General features: G+C 38.0%; 1 non-coding gene across 1 annotated transcript; it reads right to left on the reverse strand.

Moving 5' to 3' along the window:
- Positions 1–18,050: 18,050 nt before the first annotated feature.
- Positions 18,051–18,157, reverse strand: LOC141603076 (small nucleolar RNA R71). Its single transcript, XR_012524972.1, has one exon. It is a non-coding gene; the product is annotated as a small nucleolar RNA R71 (small nucleolar RNA).
- Positions 18,158–18,358: the final 201 nt, after the last annotated feature.

The raw sequence follows: 18,358 nt of genomic DNA on the forward strand, positions 1-18,358 counted from the left end.
GATTGGTGCGTGATACCCGTCGTTGTGAGTACCAAAAATAATATTTATAAACCTATTAAAACTAACAGAAGGTAGTGGTAAACGGGTCGAACCACAGAGAGGCAGACGTAATTTCTAATTGTTTAAATTAGGTCTAAGGTAACAATAAGGTGGGGTTTGATTGAATTGGTCTATAGCTAATGAGCAATAAAATAAAGTAAACTAAGGAAACGGATGAAATCAAGTATAAAAAGGGTATTAGGATGGTCGGTTCGTTATAGTTTCGGCGGCAGCATACTAAACAAGTCTAAATCAAACACATGAGGCGGGAAATAAAGAGGTCCTCTCGGTCCACTCTTAACAAATAGCATCTTTCGATCTCGCTATAGGTCCCTAATATCACTAATACTAACTTTCGTCCTGAAAAGTGACTAACGGTCTAAACTTTACCTATCTTTCGATCTCAGCATAGTTTAGTCATTTTAATTGGTGATCTAACAACTGTCCCTATCTCTCAATCTAATGGGTCAGTCATATATTAAGCATTCAACTAGTCGCGTGCACTCGATTCGTCAAATATAACATTTAAATCAATTAAAACGAAGGTAAACCTCAGGTGGTCAGTCGATCGACCAGGAATGGCGGTCGATCGACCAACACGCGAATCAGGCCATGTTCATTATATTGCCGCCTACACTACAATTCCCCTACATCCTAGCACAAACTATTTAGCTACTCATACTAAGGATGATAACAACAATAAAACTAATAAAATAGACAGAAGGATTCATGCTTGAAATAATAGAACAAACGATTAACATAAAACGATGACTACGGTCTCGGGAAACTAACTAGCAATTTCTAGACTATCAATGCAACAAACATGAACTGGAATAAGAGTAAGTGAATACCGAAATTGCAGAAGAATTATAACAGAATGATTGAAAGCACAACGAAAATCCAAAGCGAAAATAGTTTCCCAAACCCTAATTATTTGATAAAACTAAAATGAATGTAAAGCGAGGTCAAAACTTGATGATAACTGAATGATTGTATCTGTCGAACTAGGTTACCTTATATAGAAAGTATATCTAAAATAATTCCTAAACCTAATAACTCATGGGCTTGATAAATCTCGATCTTTTAATTCTCGTCTCGAATAGCGTCTTGGTCGATCGACTGAAGTGACCGGTCGATCGACTGAATAGCAGTGTACAGTAGCCTCTGGAACCCGATGGTTGGTCGATCGACTGAAGGTAGTGGTCGATCGACTGCTTTAGCTGCTACTTGACTTCTATAATCTCGTGGATTTGTGTTTTGGGCCTTGGATTGCGCACCAAGCTCGTTCCTTAAGCGAATACTTCACGTCAAATGGAATGCAGGATACTCGGGGACGGATTTAGCTCGATTTCCGCTGCATTCTTCACATTTCTGCAATAATGTACAAAAATATGGAAGTAGACGGGAATAGGGAGAAATGTAGCATAAACTACATGAATGAGCTCTGAAATGCGTGTAAAATGGGATGTAAAACATCATAAAAATGACACGCATCAAACTTCTCCAAACCAAACCCTTGCTTGTCCCCAAGCAAGAACTAGACTCGATCCTAAAACCTAATGGAACGAGTTCAATCTCAGAGCGAAATGCAATATGTACAGCCTAAACCAATTTAATGTACAACCAACAATCAATTAGCAAATGAATCATGCAAACGAGTTATGGAGTCGTCAAAAACCGCTGAACCGTCAACCAAAGAGACTTATCAAATTGGACTCTCACGGGTCGCTCATATCACACATAAGCACAGGTGAATATATAAGAGGATAGAAATAATTTATTTTGTAGAGACTCTCACCTAACTACGACCTATGAGAACATGCTTGCAGTATAACATGAAAGTAATCTCTATGACCGTACATATGCATTCCAACCAACAAAAGACCATGACACATGCCGAGGTATATATGAGATATGTGAGGTATGGGTAAGAAGAGGCAAAACATTTATGGAAAAGTGGAGGTACAGGTGATCAAGCTAGTACCAAAACGGAACCATATGGCAACATCCACTTCTTGCTCAAAATCAAATGAAACGGTGCTATAGTAAGCACAAATCTCACAGTCTTCAGGTATAAAAGTAATCAACTAACTCCCCATAGGATATGAATAATACATGGGAGCAAAAATCGCCATAAGATAAAGGCTTGAATTTATGCGAATCGATTCTTTCTTTTTTTCTTTCGAACTTCAGTCGATCGACCATAGTTGGCAGTCGATCGACGGCTATGAACAGTACATAACTCTTTTTTTTTCATTTTTCGAATCATTTTTCACTTTTTTTTTCTTTTTCAATTCTATTTCTTTCCTCCTTCATTTCATCTTCCCAACAAAATCTCAAATAAGAGCAAATGCTACCAAAAACTAAGTAACAATCCCAAGAACATGGACTACTAGCTTGACAAAGGAGAGGCTAAATGTAGGATGTAGTAATGGGACAAAAAGGCTATTTTTGGCAGTATGGAGCTTATGGGTAAAATGAATAAAGGAAAACCTCTACCACATGTCTCAACTAACCACAAAACGAATGCAATACAGGTATTAAGCAGATTAAGTTCATATTTATGCAAATTGATTTGACATGTCTCATAAGGAGTACTACTCACATTCCTAAATAAACCGGTCATAGATGTCACCAGTTATAGGCTCTAAATCTCAGAAATATGATGTAGTTTGCCAATTTTCAAAGTCAAGTCTCAAATTCAGCAAATAAATTAACAAAAACTCGTAGGTATGCACTTATACGATTCTACTAATAACATGTTAATCAAGCAAGGCTCAGGCAGGAAACAGATGCAAATGCAGTGTCATCATTGAAGTACTACCGTTCCGACTCGACCTATATGCTAAAATAAACGTGCATTTTATTTGAATTTTTTTGAAATTTTTCAATTTTTTGGATTTTTGTATATAAGAATGAAAAAAAAAAAAACAATGCAAGCAGAAAATGTAAACGTGAATGCAAGCAAATGATATGCGACGCAAAACCCTTCCCCAAACCAAATCGCACAATGTCCCCATTGTGCAAAATCATGTAATGAAGAAAAGAGAAACGGGAATTTGCGAGAAATTTAAACAAATAAAACATGAAGTAAAGACTTAGAAACTCACAAGACTTTAAGCGCGACAAAGAAAGGAAACCTCCCAAACCAGCGTGAGCTAGGAGGTTTCAAGAGCGCAGATGCTACTAATAAGTACCTGAAAAGACAAACAAAGTACCACGCATAAATCGAGAAACCAATGATGAAGCGGTATTATGTGCAAAATTGAGAAAAATAGAAGAAATAAATAGTGACGGAAGATAAAGTGGAGTAGAAAACTCCCTTAATTCCGCAAATCGACCAAACATAGCAGGAGAGAGGTCGTAAAACAGTGCACAAGAGTGCAGGTCGGTCAATCGACCACATCACTCGATCGATCGACCAAGGTGAAAGGAACAGAGCTCCCGAAATCTGCAGACCGGTCGATCGACTATACACCCGATCGATCGATCAAGATACTCTTTAATTCTTATTTCTTCGTACTTGCTCAATTACTTGAGCTAATGAGGTCTAAAAACCTGCAAATGCACAATAATACGCGCCCAAAATTGCGCAAAACCCAAAGTAAAGCCTAAAGCGTATAAAATCCTAAGCAAGCAAAGTAAAATGCGAAGTTTCGCGCACACAAAAGCGATAAAAAGTGTCTAACAAAAGCAAATAAAATGTTTGTAAAACATGTGATCAACTAGTAGTTGATCAAGAACGGCCACGGAATGGCCCACTTCGTCGGCTTCTGGCTACTAGAGGTAGCCTCAACGGTGCTTATCTTATCAGCTGCAGCCTTCTTAGCTTCCACGTCCGTATGGCTCAACGGATTAACATTTTCATCATCTCCCCAGTCAATGACCTCTTCTTGCTCATCAAAGTCCAAGTTGGACTCCCTTGCCTTGACCGGCTCGTCATCAACTTCCTCATCGGTGGCATAGCTAAGGCAACCAAGACCTCCTCGTGTAATGATTGGCTTCTGTGCTGCTGGAGTAACTTGCAATACTTCCTTCCCCAAACCAGCTCCTGCAATACCAGAAATAGACAAATCTTCCTCCAATTTGCTCCCAATCTGGGGCGGAGGGGTTACAACAGGAATGGGACTAGAGATAGGCATATCAGGAAGTATAAAATGAGATTTCTTTTCATAAACCGTATTGCAAGTCACAGGCCACATGGGGTCCTTCTTCTTAGCAGGTTGGGCAAAGACAATAGAATGCTTCCCTACTTTAAAAGTCAAGGTACCTGAACCAACATCTATGACTGCACCAACAGTGTGCAGAAATGGCCTACCCAAAATAATGGGAATATGGGCATCCTCAGGCATGTCAAGTACGACGAAGTCAACAGGGAAGAAGAACTTCCCTATTTGCACGGGGATGTCTTCTAAGACTCCTATTGGCTGGACCGCAGACCGGTCAGCCATCTGTACTGTCATGTCTATCACTGCGAACCTAGTCAATTTGAGCTTCCTAGCAAGACTCAAGGGCATTACACTTATACTAGCTCCTAAGTCACATGATGCCTTCTCAATAGAGAAGGTACCTATATTGCAAGGAACAGAAAAACTACCCGGGTCTTCTAGCTTGTGAGGTGCAGTGTGAGACAAATAAGAGCATGACTCTTTGGTTAATGCGACAGTATGCACATTTTCAAGTGACTTTTTCTTAGACAAGAGTTGTTTCATCAATTTAGCATAGGCAGGCACTTGATTAACTAACTCAAGGAAAGGCACTTGTACATTCAAGATACGAATACCTTTTTCAAATTTATTGAAAGATACCTGTTCCTTCGTCGGCACTAGTCTTTCCGGATATGGGGCTGTAAGAAGTAGCTTAGCCCTCTCCTCTAAATCGCGCATGCCGGTATCCGTGGACTTAGGCTAGAAGTCCACTACTTTCTCCTTGTTGAAGCTTGAACCCTCTTCAGACCGTCTCAAATGTGAACCATTGATCGACATCGGGTCGTACTTCGGAGCCGAGATTGACCCATCAGCACTCGGGTCTTTCCCCAATATTTTCGGGACTGTCGTGCCCCGAAACAAATGATCCCTCAAGTTGTCGGGCATCGGAGGACGAAAAATCTCACTATCAGCAGCGATCTCAGTCGATCGACCAGTGATGTCAGTCGATCGACTGAGTTGAACAGGACCAGAAGCTTCTGTAACCCGCACTTCAGTCGATCGACCGGGTATGTCAGTCGATCGACTGATATACCTGGTAGACGCATTTTCCTTTCCTTTCCTCGTTCCATCTTTGTTTTGACTCGGTTTTGCCTCATCTTTTGCAGCATCATCCTCGACCATAGCAGGCCCCTCCAGGGTGGACCCACTCCTCAAAGTTATGGCATTTAGGGTCTCTTTCTGGTCAGTTTGAGTCGGTAAGTGTCCCGGAGCTCGAGTGGTACTCTTGCATCTTCATCCCGGCCTCTCTAGCTTGGGACTCCTTCAGCAATAAGTTCTTCAACTCGGTGAACTCGGAATTTTGGGATTGTTGCTGCTCCGGCACATAGGGAGGTTTTTGATATTGTTGTTTGTGAGGGGGCACATAAGCTTGCTGCTGCTGCTGTTGTGGAGGTTGAGTCGGATTTAGGACATTCTGGCTACTCCACCTCAAGTTGGGGTGGACATTCGGCTCATAGTACGTGTTTGTCTGCCTATAGTGTTAAAAGGCAGCACAAGACTCAAAGGGGACAGAACAATTCTCTGAGACATGCCCCTCAGGTCCACATCTTCTACAGACGAAAGGACCGTCTGAAACAGCATTAACATGGTACATCCCTCCTTTAGAAGCTCCTCCCAACTCATATTTTTCAAACCTTGAAGTGAGAGCTTCTAGTGTAGTAACAGAGGAAGATTCAGCAGCTCTCCTCTGGTGTCCTCTCGAATTCCCATATTCAGCCTTATGAGTGGCCAAATCATCAATGAACTTCCACCCCTTAGTCTCTCCCATGTTCTCAGCAAATCGACCATTGGCTGCAGCATCCAAAATAGCCCTCTAATCGTCATACAGCCCGTTATAGAACTGATTGCAAAGACTCCATTTTTCGAACCCATGGTCCGGTATGGTTCGCACCAGTTTCTTGAAACAGACCCATGCTTCATAAAAGTTCTCATCAGGCCCCTGTTTAAAACTCGTGATCTGAGCTCTAATGGCATTAGTCTTCGAGGCAGAGAAGTACTTTTTTGTAGAATGCCAAGGCCAATGAATTCCAGTCGGTGATCCCATGAGCAGCTCGATCCAGATCTCTATACCACTCCCTTACAACATCACGAAGATAGAAAATGAACATGGTCTCCTTGGTCTGGTCTTGGGTCACACCGGCCGGCGGGGGTATAGAGCAGCAATAATCAATAAAAATCTCCATATGCTTAGCTGCATCTTCATTTGCAGCTCCCCCGAACTGGTTTCTCTCAACCAGGTTAATATAGGAAGGCTTCGGCTCGAATTTCCTTGCCTCCCCAGGTAGTTCGAATCCTTTGTAGAGATTCGCAGCTGTCGGCTCTGAGTGACTGGCAATGGTTGCTTCTTCAGCCATGACTGGAATTTCTGGAGAAGTGACTGTCTCACCAAGAAGAAATTGAAGCAGGAGATGTAGGTGGATCTTCCTCGAACAGAGCGTTCTCGTAGTAGCTTGACAGAGTACTCAGCTCTTCCTCTGTCGGTAATACCCTTTGTGATCGTCTCAACTCGCGCAAGGATTTCTCGATCTCAGGATTGAATGGTACTAGTTCACCACCCTGTGACCTGCGCATAAGAAGAAACTACAAAAAGAATATAAGAAAAGTTTAAGGAACGAAAGTCCCTTAAACTAAAGAAAGACTAAATAAAAACAACTAAAAATTAGAACAATTGCCTCCCCGGCAACGGCGCCAAAATTTGATACCCGTCGTTGTGAGTACCAAAAATAATATTTATAAACCTATTAAAACTATCAGAAGCTAGTGGTAACAGGGTCGAACCACAGAGAGGCAGACGTAATTTCTAGTTGTTTAAATTCGGTCTAAGGTAACAATAAGGTGGGGGTTTGATTGAATTGGTCTATAACTAATGAGCAATAAAATAAAGTAAACTAAGCAAACGGATGAAATCAAGTATAAAAAGGGTATTAGGATGGTCGGTTCGTTATAGTTTCGGCGGCAGCATACTAAACAGGTTTAAATCAAACACATGAGGCGGGAAATAAAGAGGTCCTCTCGGTCCACTCTTAACAAATAACATCTTTCGATCTCGCTATAGGTCCCTAATATCACTAATACTAACTTTCGTCCTGAAAAGTGACTAACGGTCTAAACTTTACCTATTTTTCGATCTCAGCATAGTTTAGTCATTTTAATTGGTGATCTAACAACTGTCTCTATCTCTCGATCTAATGGGTCAGTCATATATTAATCATTCAACTAGTCGCGTGCACTCGATTCGTCAAATATAACATTTAAATCAATTAAAACGAAGGTAAACCTCATGTGGTCAGTCGATCGACCAGGAATGGCGGTCGATCGACCAACACGCGAATCAGGCCGTGTTCATTATATTGCCGCCTACACTACAATTCCCTTACATCCTAGCACAAACTATTTAGCTACTCATACTAAGGATGATAACAACAATAAAACTAATAAAATAGACAGAAGGATTCATGCTTGAAATAATAGAACAAACGATTAACATAAAACGATGACTACGGTCTCGGGAAACTAACTAGCAATTTCTAAACTATCAATGCAATAAAGATGAACTGGAATAAGAGTAAGTGAATACCGAAATTGGAGAAGAATTGTAACGGAATGATTGAAAGCACAACGAAAATCCAATGCGAAAATAGTTTCCCAAACCCTAATTATTTGATAAAACTAAACTGAATGTAAAGCGAGGTCAAAACTTGATGATAACTGAATGATTGTATCTGTCAAACTAGGTTACGTTATATAGAAAGTATACGTAACATAATTCCTAAACCTAATAACTCATGGGCTTGATAAATCTCGATCTTTTAATTCTCGTCTGGAATAGCGTCTTGGTCGATCGATCAAGTGACCATCGATCGATCAATAGCAAACAAAGTCAAAGAGCCTCTAGAACCCGATGGTTGGTCGATCGATCAAGGTAGTGGTCGATCGATCGCTTTAGCTCGCTACTTGACTTCTATAATCTCGTGGATTTGTCTTTTGGGCCTTGGATTGCGCACCAAGCTCGTTCCTTAAGCGAATACTTCACGTCAAATGCAATGCAGGATACTCGGGGACGGATTTAGCTCGATTTCCGCTGGATTCTTCACATTTCTGCAATAATGTACAAAAATACGGAAGTAGACAGGAATAGGGAGAAATGTAGCATAAACTACATGAATGAGCTCTGAAATGCGTGTAAAATGGGATGTAAAACATCATATAAATGACACGCATCAGTGCGCTGTGGAGGGAAATATCTCTTATAAAAAGCAAGAGCAAGGGTCTCCCAGTTTGTAACCCCCGCGGTCGTACGGTCTAAATCAGTCAACCACTCCCTGGCTGCATCAGTCAAAGAAAAAGGAAACAGAACCTCCTTAATCTTGTCTTGAGTTACCCCCTTTGTGGCGGGAATAGTAGACCAGTAGTCCGTAAAGACCTCCATATGCTTCCTCGGGTCTTCACATGCCACACCTCTATAGAGATTTCTCTCCACCAGATTGATATAGGAAGGACGGATGTCAAATGTATTCCCATCCTCAGTCTGGAGATTGAAAACCTTTGGAATATACAATGCTTTAGGATCCGAGTGACTAGCAATGTTCGGCATCTTTACTGGTTGATCGGCAAAAATAGGTATGTCTTCTACTAATGACTGGTCTTCTGGGAAAAGAAAATGGTATAGCTCGGGCTCAAAAGTACTCAAGTGTTCCATTCGTGATTCTCTTTGTAGACGGAGTCTATGCCTGAACAGTCTCTCTGGCTCAGAATCAGCTGAAACTAACTCAAACCTGTTTCACCTGGGCATACACAACACTATAAAAGAGTAATAAGAACTGCCTCAAGGAATAAAAATTCCCTGAGACGGTTAAAATAAACGAAACAAAGACAGATAGGGCAATTGCCTCCCCGACAACGGCGCCAAAATTTTACAGGGCTGTCGTGTACCTATCAAAAATAAACTAACTAAACTAACTATATAGCTAGGGAAGTCAGGTCGATCTCCTCAGGGAGGCAAGATATCTGTAGAAGTCCGTCTAATTGGTCACAAAATGGGGAGTGTTTAAATTGGTTTCTAAACTAAAAGGCTTAAAGGAAAGAGAAGTAGAGAAAAGAGCAGCAAAGGCAGAAAAAGATGATAAACTATCAAATAAGAAGGGACATGTCAGGATTTCGGTTCACTACGGTAGTCCAGTGACTCAACTACAAATAACTTAGATAAATTACTACGAGACGGATATGAAAAGGTCCTTCCGGTCCACTTTCTATCCTAAAATACCACTAACTTAACATGAAACAAGTTTAGCTACCATCTAACCTATTTACTACATCGTCACATTTCTACCGCAGATCCCCTAATCCCAACATGAAACAAGTTTAGCTACTCATATCGCTATTTATATTATCAAAACTAATAATGATGAATGGAATAAGAATAAACATAATACAACAATAAATAAAGTGCTTAAAGAGAATTATGGCAGAAATTAAATGAAGCAAAACAAACAATTGAAGCAAATGAAATAAAGATTATTATTAGGAATGGCGAAAGAGATTACAGTCGTGAGAATCCGGCGTAAAGAACACACAAATCCAAGCGAAATAACCCCGAAAATAAAGTTACAGTAGAGAAGGGAAAAGCAACGTACTGTTTTTACTGTGAAAGCTAAAAATGATAGATGATCCCATCCCTAATGACCTAGTAAAGTTGCGTTTAAATAGAAAAAAAACTAAGTCCAAATGCTAAAACAAGCTTACGGGCTAATTAAAGCCCACGCCAGAACAAACCACTCGATCGAGTAGAATAAATCCACTCGATCGAGCAAAACTCCAGAAAATCTACTCGATCGAGTAGAATAGTTACTCGATCGAGTAACCTCTCTTTTCAGCACTGCTTGACCGAGTATAAAAGTAATCGATCGATCAACTAAGGATATAGAAACCACTCGGTCGAGTAATAAAACCACTCGATCGAGAATTTTTCCTTCAAATCAGCTCAAACTCGTCACCGACTGTCTCGTAGACCGTGCCTTCACGCATTCCAATCCAGTATCTCACTCTGGAAAGTCCCGTCTCCTCTAAATGTATGCAAAAAGGACGAAAAATGGTACGATTCCACTACTTTCGCGTTCATTTCTACAAAACGAACCAAAGTAGCCAATTCGGGGCTTAATGCAATATAAATAGCACAAAAGTACATGGAAATACGTGCTAAAATAGGCTAAAAAGACTATACATTATGGACGTATCAATACATATGGACCAAAATGGAGGGATTGTAGTGGGTTTATGGATGATATTATTTTATGTGAAAAAATTAAATAATCATCCCTATACTAAGTAGTCTTACATGCCTACAATTTGGAGAAGTGAAAAAGTCAAAGCAAGATGCCATTTAGGCCTTATGCTAGCCGGCCCCTTCCTCCTCTATAATGAGAATTTGTTCTCATTTTTACATCACTGTATTATTCATTCATTCCACATGCATTTTTACTCATCTCTCTCATTTATCTCTAAAACTTGTTTTACATTACATGAATATTGTTCATCAAAAATTCTAATCACAATATAAGATTACTAGTGTAGTAATAAGTATATTATTAGAATTAATTTAAGGATACTACTATATTAATCTAGTTAATTAATATAATAGTTTAAGGGACTTGTCTTGGGTGCAATCAAAGGAGGATCTCTACATTGAGATTTTGGAGGATCATTCATTACATTTAAGCTCAAGAACGAATAAGGAAGGTGACCTTATTTGTGCCCAAATTTTCGAACCATATAACAATGTAAGGGACATTGTTTTTCTTATTAATCTCTTATTTAGTTATGCATGCACTAGATCTAAAGAACACATATTAAAAATTTAATTAGTTCACTATTAGAAGAATCTAATAATATGTTTATGAACCTAACAATTGGTATTAGAGCATAGGATGTTGCTTGCATAATCGATTTATAGTTTTTTCGAGTTATTAGAACTTAATTAAAACTAAAAAATTTGTGATTTATTAGATAAAATCACAAAATATTGATGCATGTTATATATTCTGGTCCTAAAATGTTTGTAGGTCATTTTTTTTATTTGTGGTATTTTATTGCTCATTTTATTGATTTTTAATTAAGTAATTGCATTTTTATGAGTAAAATGAACTTTTATTTACTAAAAATGGTTAAACTTCACTACTGGCCGTGAATTTTTATTATGACCTCACATAGATATTTTATTTATTGTATGTAAAATTTCGTATTAATGTGATTAATATTTCATGATTTATGATTTTTATGTGATAAAAATGGTATCAATGGAGGTTAAATGATTAAAAACGGTTAAACATAGTTTCTGACCTTGAAAAGTTTATATAACCTCACATGCATATTTTACTTATTGTATGTAAAATGTTGTATTAATTTGATTAATATTGCATGATTTATGATTTTTATGAGATAAAAATGGATTAAAAGGAGGTAAATTGGTTAAATATAGTTAAACATCGAAATAGGCCATGAAATTTTAATATGTTGTCACATGGATGTTTTACTCACTGTGTGTAAAATTTGAAATAAACCTGATTCATTTTGCATGATTTATGAATTTTTAGTTTAAAAATGGCATAAATAGTGACTATTTTGGCATAAATAGCTAAAACGAATTACATGACATGAAAAAATTATTTTAGGTTGCATTAATATCCCACTTATTAGATCTAAAGTTGTAAAATTGAATGGATTAATTTTTGTATACTTTAGATGTTTTATTTGATAAAACCGATAAATTGCAATTATATTTTTCTCGAAATAAATTCAAAAATTTTAACCATGATTTTTGACATTATGAGTGTCATGGAATTATTCTAGAATGTTCAAAAATTTAAAATTCAAATTTTGAAATTATTTTAATTTAATTTGGATTTATTTCATAATAGTTATGATTTTAAGGTCAAAATGAGCATAAAATTATATCAAGTTTAATTATTGTCAAAAGTTGAGTGATGACTAATTTTGGAGTCCTAAGAGTGTTAGGATAATTAACTTGAGCTTAAATTTGATTTAAGTATTTATTAGTGATTTTAATAAGTTATTATCACGCATTTCCATAAAACCAGGTTATATAAACGATATAAGTCAGGACTGTTTTGAGGCAAGTTTTGTACGGGGGTAATGGACTAGAAGGGAGTTACTCTGCAACACAGGGGTATAAGTTTCTGGTTCCTGAAGGGGAGAAGGTCTCTTGGTATCCTTTGATTAGAACAGGATGGATAATTCCTTGTCACAGGTTCTTGATCTGGTTGGTAGCACAACAACGACTATTGACTCAGGATAGATTGCAGAAGATGAACATTGTGCAGACTAATGTGTGTTTTCTATGTGGTGTTGAGGAAGAAAGCCACGAGCACTTGTTTTTCAGGTGTGATTACAGTGAAAGATGCAGGTCAATGGTGGCTAACTGGTGTCGCATTGATTTGCCAATGAAGAATTGCGTGGAATGGTGGATTAAATGGTGAGCTCGTGATTTATGCAGGAAGAGAATTGTGGCTATGATCATGATGTGTTTGATGTAGCATGTGTGGTGGAGTCGAAATATTTATCGTGTGGAGTAGTACATTCATAGTCCTAAGCTAGTGGCTAGGCTAGTTAGGAATAAAACTCGTATGCGTATTAGAAGTTGTAGAATAAAGAGTACCAAAAATAGTGTTGAACATTGGCTTGAAATGCTATGTAATGAGGTAGGATGATCATGAAAATGCCTCCTATATAAGTGGTGTAAGGGACTTTAATTTTATTAATGGGAAGCTTACCTTTCCCAAAAAAACAAAAAACCGATATAAGTTAAATAGGGCGATTTTGCACATAATTTGGCATGATAGACACATATTATAATGCTTCATAATTCAATTATTGAATGTCATTTTATTTATATAATTTTGAATTATGTAATTTTATCTTAGTATGGCCTTAATTTTAATCGATATTTCTCGTAATGAAAGGGAATATTGATTCGGTTGTAATTTAATGTGATCTCGTATCACTTTTATTTTTACTAGTTTTACATTACAAATGTATAATAGGAATAGTTTTTTATTTTTATTTTTATTTGTAATCATGGAGTTCTTTCAAGACGGTGCCATTTGGAAAGGTGTTCCGATAAAGACGGTGTTCTTGGGAGGCGTGCCATTTGAAGATTCAGGGGACCAAAGGTGTTGGTTTCCGAATATGTAATAGATTATTTGATTTTTTATTTTAGGAAGGCCATACTAGGAATTTATTATTATTGCTTTGCATTTATTTTAATATGTTGCATGCATTGCCAAATCGCCATAACAACACATGCATTTCATATCGAGTCATCGACCGTGTCAATTATAATTATCGTAGTTCACCACTTTAGTTCACTTCAAACGTGATAGATAATAAATTGACAAGACCTCTCACTAAATAATAATTTATAATTAGCCTTACCAAATAGTATAAACCATGAGTCCCAATTTCATAAGGAAGTAGGCTCGGCTCACCGGGTGCTAAACTTGTTACGTTAGGTACGTGGGTAATAAAATGTTATTACATCGAAATTTGGATTGAGCTCAACGGAAGTATTCGTGACCGTAGTCGCATGTGTTCCGGGCTAAAGATTAATATTAAAGTAATTTTATCGACCGAGAGTTCTAGAAGTAGAATCGATTAAAGAGTTAATCCACCGAGTTAAATTGATAAGGGATGAATCGGCTCACCATGCCCGAATTGATATGAATTTGGATATCGGGATCATTTATAATAGTTGAGTAGAGGTCACTATACAAATGCTTAAAACTTCTTTAAAATGTTTACAAGTATTATTAAAACGATAGATGTTAATTATTTCCTTCATTTCGGTTTTTCTAGTTATTTATACGCAATGGATTCATCTAATACTCTTACACCAATCACCATTTCATGGCTCCAATCATTCGATGAAAAGTGCTCCGAGTATGACAATGATACGATTAGAGAATTACGCTTTGGCATTGGTCAGGATGGAAATCTTTGCTACTTTTATACTTTACCACTTCCACACCTCCCACTCCAATATTAATGTCCGCCTCTTTGGTAAGAAAATCTTGTGAAGAAAATCTCACTAAACCCAAGGCATCCTTGTTTGAAGAAACAAGGAGAAATATTAAATTCAGTGGGAGTTCTAGCAAGAATGTTCTTGCAACTGAAATGAGTAATGATATTATTAAAGGAAAGACAAAGAAGGGTATGAAACCCAAACCCGATAATGAATTGGAAATGGATAGTGAGTATCCACAACCAAAACCAAGAAGGGTGCCCAATCCTACGACGAATGTCATTATTGTAATGTGATGGGCCATTGGAAGCGTAATTGCCCCAAGTATTTGGAAGATATCAATGATGTACTTGACATTCCACTTGGTACTATTTCTTCCGAAATCGTTATTCATATAAATTATACCTCCACCTCAACGTGGGTATTTGATACGTGCAATTTATATAGTATTTTTAGCCTCTTATTGCGCGTATTTCTATGCATTTTTGTACCGTTATGTATTGCAATATGCCCCGAATTGGCTACTTTGGTTTGTTTTGTCTAAATTGCAGAAATGAACCTGAAAGTGGTGAAACCGTACTCTATTCGTCATATTTAGCATGCATAATAAGGAGACGGAACTGTTAGAGCGAGAATTATGTCTTGGAGTGCGTGAAGGATGGTCAAGGAAGTGGTCAAAGACGAAATAGAGGCTATCTTGAAGGAAAAGCACTCGATCGAGAAACATTGGTGTTCGATCGAGTGGATTGGCTGACACGAGAGGACGATCGAGTACTAGTATATGCTCGATCGAAATGCTGATATTAAGAGTTCCTCGATCGAGAGCTTTATTTGCTCAATCGAGAAGAAGAGCTGGAGAAGACCTCGATCGAGTGGTCTGAATTCACTCGATCGAGTGATTTTCTATCTTATGCGGGCATTAGTGACCCGTGTTAGTTTTTTTTTGTTAAAGTCTTTGTTTTCCTATTTAAGCATTCGTTATTTAGGTCATTAATATATTTTGAACTCTTAGAATTTCTCGTACACTCTCTACTGCTTAAACCCTTAATCACTCTTTTTCCTTTAAAATCTCTTGCTTTCTTAGTGGATTGATCTTTACACCGGATTGCTTTTGATTGTAATCATTCTTTCTTTCTTAATCTTAATCTCATTATTTGTTTTCTTTAATTCTTGCTTTCTATCTTTATTATTTCTGCCCTAATCAGTTTAAGCATATTGTTGTTATTTCATTATGTCTTTAATTAGTACACTCTATATGATTATTGTTGACTCCATTAATATTATGAGTAGCTAATTCCTTGATGTGACCATAATTGGCGCATATTTAGCCCCCGAATTAGCCTTGTTTCCATGCTTTTTAGTGCTTATTTGGGTCATTTCTTATCTTTAGTTCTTTGTTTTGCATATTCTTTGAGATTTTGATCCCTTGGTAGGAAAGGAGTAAGAATCTTGCATTTTCATGGCAAAACAAGACTAAATTGATCGAATCCAATGACCAAGCATCAAGGAGAGACAAGATTAGAAGGCCTTTGTACATATCATAGTAGAAGAGCAATGTTGAGGAAAGATCCTTGAGTCCCCAAGGAAATCCCCAAGGAATTTATGAAGAAAAGGGAAGAAAAGAAGAAGTTACTATGCTGACTGACAATCCGAGCGGATTGCCAGCAATCCTCCCGTCCAGCCCCTGCACAATCCGAGCGTCCCGTACCTGAATCCGCTCGGATTCCCCCTCAACAATCCGTCCGGATTCCCCAGAATCTGCTCGGATTCCATCGCCCAAATCCGGCCGTCCCGACCTTATTCCGCCCGGATTTCTTCACAAAGACGGATTGCCTTCTTCAAGCTACGAAAAGAGAAGCCCTTCTCTCGAAAAATACCGGGTCCTCCTTGCTCAACTTAAAAAGTGTAATTACTAGTTTAGCCCTTAGTTAACCCTAATGCATCCTCCCTAATTTTCACTATAAATACCCCATTAGGCTAATTAGAGGGGCATGTTCTTCTTATCAATAATTAGTGTAGTTAATATCAATCAAAACTCTCTTCAATATTGTAATCAATTATTAATCAAGTTTTAATCCAAGTTTTAGTTCTTTAATCTCTCTTTTGTTCATCCTTTATTTTGGGTAATTGAAGATTATTTGGGTTATTATTGGGAGATTGACAACCTCTCAATCTAGCATTCAAGTACTTCTATTATTCTTGCTTTATTATTGGAATTATTAGTAGGTATAATCTCTTAATCCCTTTTTAATTATTGTTAATTACTTTCATTTATTCATCATGTTTCATATTGTTAGTATGATTGACAACCTTGCTAGCATGATCAACATGATAATGAGTGAGTAGTCTCTTAGCTAGGGTTAATGGGTGATTAGGGGAAACCAACATGGGGAATGATTCATGCTTAAATTAATATGCTTTCATGCTTTATTTGCTTGCTTGTTTTGATCTCAACTCATGCACATGTTATACTTGATGAAATGCTAAGCCTATGAATCCTTGCATTTACTATCATCTCCTATCTTTTCAATGAGACTTGTAAGACATAACCCAACTCGAGTCTCATTAGACCATGCATGTTGTTGAGTAGGGAAGATTAAGTCGACTTGTAGGTGTTGTACAATCTAATCGATTCGGCTCCGTAACCCAAACTTTCCTAGGATTGTAAGATATAACCCAACTCAATCCATCACAACAATAATTACTTGCTTATAATTTGAGAACATGTTTGTATGATCATATCCCATGATTCCCCATCCCATGACACCCTAGTGCCTTTAATAAATTGTTTACACCCCTTTTTATTCATCTTGCTTGTTTATTTTCATTGTTATTCTAGTTTAGTAACCTTCTACATCAACCCAATTTGTGACACCCCTTAGACACCGCTAGTTACAATAGAAATCTCATTTCAACTCCCGTCCCTTGGGATCCGACCTTTACTTGCCTCTTTACTAATTGTAGAGTTGCTTGTTAAGCTATAAATTGTGTTTTGATTCGACCGTGACCAACGACCACATCTATTTATTTGTGAATACGAAACGGACCGATCAAAAATGGCGCCGTTGCCGGGGACGGTGTTTGTTTGACTTAGATTTCTTCTTATTGTTATTAGTTGTGTCTTTCTTCACCTTGAGGAAGTAACACTCCTCAAGGTTTGTTCTAATTGTTTTTGAGTTGTTTGATATTTTGCATGTCTAGAAGGTTACAAAGTGATTTGTTACCTTTTGACCGTGAAATCGAAAGAACCTTGACCAACAATAGGAGACTTGTTAGGAGGAATTTGAGAGGTGTTGGTGAAGTTGTTCAACCCACTAGTGAGTTTGTCAATCCTTTCGCAATAGAAGGAGAAGAAAACCCATTACCCAATACCCCACGAAATCCACCTACAATGCCAAAATTCTCGTCACACTCCGTACCCACCGAGGATAATCTACCAAATGGTACTCCTACACCGCAACATCTCACCGGAAATTTTATTGCCAAGTCCGCCTTCATCCAACTAGTTGAGAGGAGCCAATTTGGGGGGATGCCTAGTGAGGATCCTCATTCTCATATGGAAACCTTTTGCGATTATTGTGATGCTATCTCTCAAACGGGCGTGACTCAAGACCAAATTAGATGGGTCTTATTTCCTTTTTCCTTTTTCCTTAATCGGCACCGCAAAGCAATGGTTGAAGGGCCTTGATAAGGCCACCCTTGGAATAGATTCTTGGAAGAAGTTGGCTCTAGCTTTCTACAAAAAATTCTACCCACCGGAAAAGACCAACATGCTAAGAGCTCAAATTACGGGTTTTAAGCAAAGGGATGAAGAGTCTTTGTATGAAGCTTGGGAGCGGTTTAAAGGTATTTGTCGCTCATGTCCTCACCATGGACTTAGCGAATGGTTTTTGGTGCAACAATTTTGGAATGGTTTATATGAAGATTCTAGGAACATTCTCAATATGGGATCAAATGGAATGTTCACCGAAGTTGATGACAATCAAACATGGAACAAGATTGAGGAAATGGCGGTCCATAACTCACAATATAGTAGACCTCGCAAGGCTACTAGAGGAGGAAAGCATGAAGTGGACTC

The sequence above is a fragment of the Silene latifolia genome, chromosome 9, assembly GCF_048544455.1.
Source record: "Silene latifolia isolate original U9 population chromosome 9, ASM4854445v1, whole genome shotgun sequence".
In the NCBI taxonomy this organism is placed as follows: domain Eukaryota; kingdom Viridiplantae; phylum Streptophyta; class Magnoliopsida; order Caryophyllales; family Caryophyllaceae; genus Silene; species Silene latifolia.